The following is a 9,770-nucleotide window of genomic DNA, read 5'->3' as shown; positions in this document are numbered from 1 at the left end:
TGTTTTGATTGCTACAGCTTTGTAGTATACCTTGAAATCTGGGATTGTGATACCTCCAGCTTTGTTCTTTCTCAAGATTTCTTTGGCTATTTAGGGTCTTTTGTGGTTTCATATAAATTTTTGGATTATTTCTTCTAGTTCTGTGAAAAATGCTATTAGTATTTTGATGGGGATTACATTGAATCTGTAGATAGCCTTGGGTAGTTTGGACATTTTAACAATATTCTTCTAAGCCATTAGCATGGACTATCTTTCTATTCATTTGTGTCATCTTCAATTTCTTTCATCAATGCTTTGTAGTTTTCAAAATACAGGTCTTTCACCTCCTTGGTTAAGTTTGTTTCTAGGTATTTTATTCTTTTTGGTACAATTGTAAATGGAATTGTTTTCTTGATTTCTTTTTTTGCTACTTCATTATTATGTATACACATGCAACATATTTATGTATATTAATTTTGTATCCTGCAACTGAATTCATTTATCAGTTCTAGTAGTTTTTGGTGGTCTTTAGGATTTTTTATATATAGTATCATGTCATCTGCGAATAATGACAATTTTCTTTCTACCTTAACAATTTGGAGGGTTATTACTTTATTTCTTTTTCTTGTCTGATTGCTGTGGCCAAGACTTCCAGTACTACGTTAAATAAAAGTGGTGAGAGTAGGCATCCTTGTCTTATTCCCGAATTTAGAGGAAAAGTTCTTAGTTTTTCACCAGTGAGTATGATAGTAGCTATAATTTTCATGTATGACCTTTACTATATTGAGGCTTGTTTCTTCTAAACCTATTTTCTTGAGAGTTTTTGTCATGAGTGTGTGTTTTATTTTGTCAAATGTTTTTTTCTGCATCTATTGAGATGATCATATGGTTTTCTCCTTTCTCTTGTTAAGGTGATGCGTCATGGTCATTGATTTGTGAATATTGAACTACCGTTGCATCCCTGGAATAAATCCTACTTGATAGTGGTGAATGACTTTTTCTAATGTATTGTTGAATTTGGCTTGCTAATATTTTGTTGAGGATTTTCGCATCTATGTTCTTCAGAGATCTTGGCCTCTAGTTTTTCTTTCTTTGTATTGTGTTTGGTTTTGGTATTAGGGTAATGTAGGCATCCTAAAATGTATTTGGAAGTTTTCCTTCCTCTTCTATTTTTTGAAATAGTTTGAGAAGACTTACTGACTCTTCTTTAAATGTTTGGTAGTATTCACCTTTGAAGCCATCTGAACCTAGACTTTAGTTTGTTGGGAGATTCTTTTTTTTTTTAATTACTGAATCAATTTCATTGTTAGTAATTGGTATCTTCAAATTTTCTGTTTCTTCCTAATTCATTCTTGGAAGATTATATGCTTCTAGCAATTTACCCATTTTTTTCTGGGTTGTCCAATTTGTTGGCATATAATTTTTCATAATATTCTCTTGTAATCCTCTTTATTTCTGTGGTATTGGTTGTTATTTCTCTTCCTTAATTTCTGAATTTATTTTTTTGAGTCCTCTCTTCTTGATAAGTCTGGCTGAAGTTTTATCAATTTTGTATATTTTTTCAAAGTATCAACTCCTGGTTGAATTGATCTATCCTATTGCTTTTTAGTCTCTGTTTCATTTATTTCTGTTCTAATCTTTATTAATTCCTTTCTTCTAGCTTTGGGATCTGTTTTCTATCTCTTTTAAGTGTAAGGTTTCTTTGTTTGATATTTTTCTTGGTTCTCAAGGTAGGCCTGCATTACTATTAACTTGCCTCTTAGAACTGCTTTTGCTGCATCCCAAAGATTTTGGATTGTTGCATTTTCATTTTTATTTGTCTGCAGGTATTTTTTAATTTCCTCTTTGATTTCTTGGTTGACCCATTCAATGTTTAGTATCATGTTGTTTAGCCTCCATGTATTTGTGTTCTTTCCAGAATTTTTCTTGTAACTGATTTCTAATTTTATATGGTTTTAATTTTTTTTAATGTTTATTTAATTTTTTTTTTTTTTAATTTTTTTTTAACGTTTATTTATTTTTGAGACAGAGAGAGACAGAGCATGAACAGGGGAGGGGCAGAGAGAGAGGGAGACACAGAATCCGAAACAGGCTCCAGGCTCTGAGCCGTCAGCACAGAGCCCGACGCGGGGCTCGAACTCACGGACGGTGAGATCATGACCTGAGCCGAAGTCAGACGCTTAACCGACCAAGCCACCCAGGCGCCCCTGTTTATTTAATTTTTGAAGGAGAGAGAGACAGAGTGTGAGTGGGGGAGGGACAGAGAGAGACACACACACAGATTCCGAAGCAGGCCCCAGGCTCTGAGCTGTCAGCACAGAGCCTGAGATAGAACTCGAACTCACAGACCATGAAATCATGAGCTGAGCTGAAGTCTAACACTTAACCAACTGAGCCACCCAGGCACCCCTATACTGTTGCGGTCCTAAAAGATGCTTGATATGATTTAACTTTTTTAAATTTATTGACACTTGTTTTGTGGCCTAACATGTGATTCTACTCTAGAGGGTGTTCCAAGTGATTTGAAAATAATGTGTATTCTACTCTTTTTGGATACAGTGTTCTGTATATATCTGTTATGTCCATCTGGTTTAATATGTCATTCAAAGCCACCGTTTCTTTCTTGATAATCTGTCTAGAATACCAATACACTGATGTAGGTAAAGTGTTAAATTCCCCTACTATTTCTATATTCCTGTCATTTTCTCCCTTTATATCTGTTAATAATTGCTTTATGTATTTAGGTATTCCTATGTTTAATACATAGATATTTATAATTGTTATATCCCCTTGTTGGATTGTTCCCTTTATCATTAAGTAGTACCTTTCTTTGTCTCTTGCTACAGTTTTTGTTTTAAAGTCTATTCTTTCTGACATAGGTATTGCTACCCTAGAATTTTTTTTTTTTTTTTTGGTTTTTCACTTTTATTTGTATGATGTATGTTTTTACATACTTCTACTTGCAATCTGCCTGTATCTTTAAGTCTGAAATGAGAGGCTTATAAGCAGGCTTATATAGATGGGTCATGTTTTTTTGTTTTTTTGTTTTTTTAAATCCATTCAGTGTCCCTATGTCCTTTGAAGTATTTAGTCCATTTATATTTACAGTAATTACTGATAGGTATGTATGTGTTGCCATTCTGCCACTTTTCCAGTTTTTATAGTTCTTCTCTGTCGCTTTCTTCTTCATTTTCTTTTCTTGTGGTTTCATGATTTTCTTTAGTGTTATGCTTGGATTCCTTTCTCTTTATTTTTGCATATCTGTTACAGATTTTTTATTTGTGGTTACCATAGGTTTATATATAACATCTTATGTGTTTTTCAGTCTATATTAAGTTGATGGTTGCTTAAGTTTGAATTCATTCTAAAAGCACTAATTTTTTACTCCCTCTTCCATATTTTACCTAGATGATGTCATATTCTGCATCTTTTTTATTTTGTGTATTCCTTATCTTTGTCAATATAATTGACTTAATACTTTTGTGTTTTAACCTCCATAATGGTTTTATTAGTGATTCATCTACTACCTTTAGATGCTTGCAATTACCTGTGAAATTTTTCCCTCTTATAATTTTCTTCTAGTAATGGCATTTTCTTCTACTCAACTTCCTTAAACATTTCTTCTTGTAAGGCTGGCAACAAACTCCTTTAACTTTGTTTGTCTGGAAAATTCTTCATCTCTCATTCTATTTAAAATGATAACTTTGCTGGGTAGAGTATTCTTGGTTGAAGTCTTTTTGATTTCAGTACTTTGAATATATTCTGCCACTACCTTCTGGTTTGCAGAGTTTTGGATGAAAAATCCATTAATAACCTTATAGGGTTTCCTCTGTATGTAACTTTTTTTTTTCCTGCTGCTTTAAAAATTCTCTTTTTATCACTACTTTTTTGCCACTTTATTATGTGGTGTGGTGTGGACTCTTTGGGTCAAATTTGGGAGGGTTATTGTGCCTTCTGTATCTGGATATCTGTTTCCTCCCTCAGATTGAGGAACTTAGCAGCTATTATTTCTTCATATAAGTTTTGTGCCCCCTTCTCTCTTCTTCTGGGATCCTTTTAATATGAATGTTACTGTGCTTGATGATGTCTGAGTTCCATTAACCTATTCTCATTTTTTTATTCTTTTTTTCTTTTTTCTGCTCTTCTTGTGTGCTTTCCATTTCTCTATCTTCCAAGTCACTGATGTATTCTTCTGCATCCTCTAATATGCTATTGATTCTCTCCAGTGTACTTTTTTCTTTCAGTTATTGAGTTCTTCGTCTCTGATTGGTTCTTTTTTATATTTTCTAACTCTTTGTTAAAGTTCTCACTAAGATCCTCCACTCTTTTTTCAAATCCAGTAAGTATCTTTATGACAATTACTTTCAATTCTTTATGAAGCGTATCGTTTATTTTCATTTCACTTAGCTGTTTTGCTATTATTTTGTCCTGTTCTTTCATTTGGGACATATTCCTCTGTCTCATTTTATCTAACTCTCTGTGTTTGTTTCCATGTATTAGGAAGGTCAGCTATTTCTCCTAGTTTTGCAAATAGTGGCCTTATATAAAAGAGGCCCTATGGTGCTTCATAGCACAATGTCTCCTGGTCATCAGAACCAGGCATTCCAGGAGTGTGTCTTCTGTGGGCTGTGTATGTTCTATTGTGGATGAGTTGCATTTGCCTTCAGTTAGGTGCAATCACCTGCTTTGCCTGTTATCAGTGCACTGGACACTGTTGAGAGACCTGTCCGAGGCCACTGTGGGCTTGTAGATGAGCAGGGCCAGCTGTCAATCTTGATGTCTGTGCTGCATCTCTGTGTTAGGGCTGCAGGTGCACTGAATGGCAGGATTTTCTCCCTGCATGGCCAGCTGAAAGGCTTGCTACAGGAATTGCAGGCACACTGGTGTGTGTGGTTATCTCCCCCACTCCCTAGGGAAGGAGTCACTTTGGAGTGACATCTGTCCCTGCTAAGGTTGCTTGCATGATGTGGTAGGACAGGAGCTGCTTTGCAGGGAGATGGGCATGTTGGGTGGGGTAAGTCCATAGGGGTGTGTGAGGGTGGGGCACCTAACAAGATAGGTGGAGAATGTTTACACTGGTCACCACAAATGTCTGGCTATCTAGTACTTGCCAGTACTTTTGTTCCTGGAGAATTCTCCTAAAGATCCCTGCCCTTCTCCTTATTTATTAACTGGCTCTTTAAGGATGGGGACTCAGTTTCCAATTGCCCTCTGGCTCTCCTGGAACTAAGCCCACTGATTTTTAGAACTTGTGAAATTAAGCTTACTGGTTTTCAAAAACCAAATATTCTGGGGACTCATCTTCCCAGCATGAGTCCCCAGAGCCTGGGGTGAGGTCTGATCCTCTTGCTTCTCCATACATGTGGTGTTCCTCCTGTTTGTGGTTAGTCTTGCCAGGAGTTTGGTTCCCAACTGAATGTCTGGCCATCCTACTTTTTTCAATGTGGCCTTTTGTTTATGTTAACTGTGGAAGGTCTTGTCTTCACATCTTTGGGTCATTTTCAGAGGTAGTTATACCAGATGCAGCTATTATCTCTGGGTATCCATAGGATGAAGTGAGCTCAGGGTCCTCCTACTCCACCATCTTCCTCACTACCCTCCCAATTTATAGATCTCTTTGGACCTTCTCAGTTTTATGTAAAACTTTCTTTTCTCCCTTAGTAATGATTAAGGAAATATTGTGAGAGCCTGAAGTCCAGACTAACATTACACGTGACAGAAAATGCTTTAGCTCTTAAGCAGGACTTCTTTCCACCCTGCAAAGTTTCTATTGGCTTAAAATGAGAAAGGAGGGTAAAATATAGCAAACAAACCACAAATAATCACCTATTAAAATGATTCAGTCCCCAATTTCTGGAATTGCATGTAAAATCTGAACCAATGTACTTCAGTATATGAACTATTTTTTTCTTATTTAATACTTCTAACTTTTTATTTCCCAATAATTATAGATTTACAGAAAGTTGCAAAAATACTATAGTGACTCCCATATACCCTTTACCCACTTCCCTCCAGTGGTAACATCTCAGACTATAGTACAACTTCAAAACCAATGTACTGACAACAGCAACTGCTAACTAGACTTTTTTTAATTTTTAAAAATGTTTTTATTTACTTTTGAGAGACAGAGAGTGAGTAGGGGAGGGGCAGAGAGAGAGAGAGAGAGAGAGAGAGAGAGAGACAGAATCCAATGCAGGCCCCAGGCTCTGGGCTCTGAGCTGTCAACACAGAGCCTGATGCAGGGCTTGAACTCACAAGCCATGAGATCATGACCTGAGCCAAAGTGAGACACTTAACCAACTGAGCCACCCAGGTGCCCCTAGACTATAGACTTTGTTCAATTTCACCAGCTTTAACATGCGTTCATTTGTGGCTGTGTACAGGTCTATGTATGAACTAACTAACGTAGATGCATAGAGATTTTTCCATTGTGTTTGGTTCCTAGTTATTGGTCAGATTTTAGAGAATTGAAAAGGTAACCTGCATGTAAGTGATGTATCAGTGTCTGAGTTTTGGGTGGATAAAAATGGGAGAGCAGCAAGAGGAAAATGTGAGAGAGAAAAAGATTATTTACTTAACTAATGTAACTACAAAGTTTGCCTGTGGTTTAAAATACAGAATCTGGAGGCTGTCATAAAGCTTGGGAAGCATTTATTTATTACCAAAATGTAGGTCACCAGGTGGATGTGGAATAGCATCGAGAGACCTGAGCAGAACAGATAAGAGATACAGTGGAAAAAAATATAAATTTCACCCAAATCACAACCAGGGCAGGTAAATGGGCTCCTTTCTTTAGGCAGTTTTCTACCCATACCCACCCCTTGAGAGAATAAAACTCTCTCTCTCAAAGTCAGTTTTTCAAGAATCAAATCTCTTATTTCTCAGTTCTTTGCCTATCTGACTTCCCAAACATCAACATTTCAAATTTTTAGAAATATTTGACATTTTTCCTGTCGATTTAACACAAACCAGTGATTTTTTTTATTTAAGAAAACTCACTTTAACACAGTGAAAACATGACAAGAAGCAGCGTGCAGCCAAGTCTCTGCTGAAGGCGCAGACTGCCTCTCAGCAGACACTTGTAGGGCCTCGAAAGCCAAACAAACAAGGAGGATCTCAATATTTTATGTCAGGGAAAACTTTCTCTACATCTTCACTTTTTCTCGAAGATGAAGAAGTGTGGTAGCAAGTTTCCAAGATGCTATGGTTGACGTCTTTATTAATGATCTTGCAGAGACGGCACATGGTACTTAAATGAAGTTTGCAGATGATGCTAAATCAAGAGCTGTTGCTAATACCAGTAAAGACAACACAGTAATAAATAAACTTGTGATGGTTAAAAATATAAAGAAGAAAAAGGGGGAAAGATACAGGATATGCACATTTTGTGATGTTATATGAAAGCTACACTGCCCCCACAAAGGAGACCTGTATTAGGGTAAATATGAAGCCATTGCCTTATGATAAGAAGAAATTCCATGTCCCTTCCTCTCAACTGCAATGGAACTGAACTTGGAACCGCTTGTTTAATTTGGAGGCCTGTATTCAACCTGAAAAAGACAGGAAAGAGGACGAAACTGAACCGAGAATCACCAAGTGTGATGCAAATAAAAAGGTTAATGGGAATAAATATTTACAATTTCAAGACTAAAAAAGTCTGCAATGATTTGAAAGGTACTAACACTACAAAAAAGCAATTATTTAGCCTGGGGAAGGCGTCTGTAACTAGAAATAATGACGTTAAGAATGGCACGATTTCAGAAATATCAGGAAACTTTCTCCCAGCCACAAAAACCTATAACATCTAGGTAATAGGTACAAAGACCATTCTTTCAGGACTTTTCATTCTGTGGGGGAGGAGAGAAGTAATGGAAGGGATTGTAAGGTAGTTTAAGGAAAAACATTAGCCCATCAATGAGCAAAGAGCAGGGAAAGCAAAGACCTGGGCCCAGGAGAACCAACGAGTCCCTGGAGGCTTTGAGATGAGGAGCTATGTATGTACCTGGGCTTGCACAGCCAAGGGAAAGCATTACAAAAAGGAAGACTCATGGTTTCCAGCACCCCTCCTTTCCAGTCTTAGAAAGACTCCATTCATATTTTATATGAAATGCTTAGAAGAGATCTCTGACGCATATTACTTGTGTCCTCTAAGAATTAATTCTCCTGTGATGGCAAGGAGCTCAACCATCACAGCAACAAGTATACTAAGAACAGACAAATCTTCCCAGAGAATATTGATACATTCTGACAACAATGAACTTACAATGCAGTTGGGACATACTATGAGATGTGACCACTTCTCCTCCCATCTCTTCTGGATAGGTAAAAGAGTTACACTGTAGAGCAGCCCAAAATTGTTGGCAAACCTCACCTCTGCCACAGAGTAGTATATCTTGATTAAGTTACCTGACTTTGTGAGCCTCAGTTTGCCCATCTATCAAAACAGGCATCATAATTACGTTTAGAAACTACCATTTGCCTATAATTCCCAAGAGTCAGGAACCTTCCCAATTACCTAAATAGATTAGTTTCATAAATTACTAATTTTGTAAATAATTTAGTTTCCTAATGTAGGAGGTGGACAAGGGATGGCACCTTAGGCAGAGTTCTTGATCACATGCAACAAAAGCCAGTTCTGGTGAGTTTTTAAAGGAATATTTAAAAGAGGCAGAGATGGTACTGGAAAATTGGATATTCACAGGCAAAAGAATGAAACTAGACTTTTCTCAGACACCACTCACAAACATTAACTTGAAACAGATCATAGACCAAAATCATAAGACCTGAAACCATAAAACACCTAGAGAAAACATAGGTGGTAAACTCCTTGGCATAAGCCTTGGCAATGATTTTTTGGATAACGCCTCAATCTCAAGCAACAAAAGCAAAAATAAACAAACATGACTACATCAAACTAAGAACCTTCTGCACAACAAAGAAAATGATCAATAAAGTGAATACAGAATGGGAGAAAATATTTGTAAACTGCATATCTGATAAAAGACTAATATCCAAGATATGTAAGGAACTCCTACAACTCAATAACAAAACAAAATCTGATTTAAAAATAGGCAAAGGACCCCAACAGACATTTGTCCAAAAAAGATAGTCGCGTGGCTAACAAGTGCAGGAAGAGGTGTTCAATGTCACTAATTATCAGGGAAACTCAAAACCACTGTGACCGATCACCTCGTACCTGTTAGAATGACTGTTATCAAAAATACAAGAGGTAACAAGTGTTGGTGACAATGTGAAGGAAAAGGATTCCTTGTGCACTGTTGGTAACACTGTAAATTGGTACACTACTGTGGAGAATAATATGGAGGTTCCTCAAAAAATTAAAAACAGTACTAGTAAATGCTGTCAAATTTCTAGCTGTAAGATAAATAAGTTCTGGGGACATAATGTGCAGCATGATGATTATAACTTACAATACTGTATTTTATATGTGAAAGGTGCTAAGAGAATAAATCTTTAAAGCTCTCATTTAAAAAATGTAACTATGTGGGGTAATGTTAATTCAACTTAGTGTGGTAATTATTTCACAATATGTTACATATATCAAATCATTATGATGTATACTTTAAAAAAATACATTATATATGTCAATTATGTCCCATTAAAACTGGGGGGTGGGGGATGATGGTAGTAAGAAGAGCTCAAGGTTAAGCTTCTGGAGCAATGCTCAAATCTCACCTCAAAAACCCCTGGTCTGTCATAGATATGGTTATCATCATCATCAATAACAATATCTCCTGCCATCTTGAGATGGTGTCATTCACACATCTGCC

The sequence above is a fragment of the Panthera onca genome, chromosome A1, assembly GCF_046562875.1.
Source record: "Panthera onca isolate mPanOnc1 chromosome A1, mPanOnc1 haplotype 2, whole genome shotgun sequence".
Classification (NCBI taxonomy): domain Eukaryota; kingdom Metazoa; phylum Chordata; class Mammalia; order Carnivora; family Felidae; genus Panthera; species Panthera onca.
Note: the sequence above shows the minus strand (reverse complement) of the source record.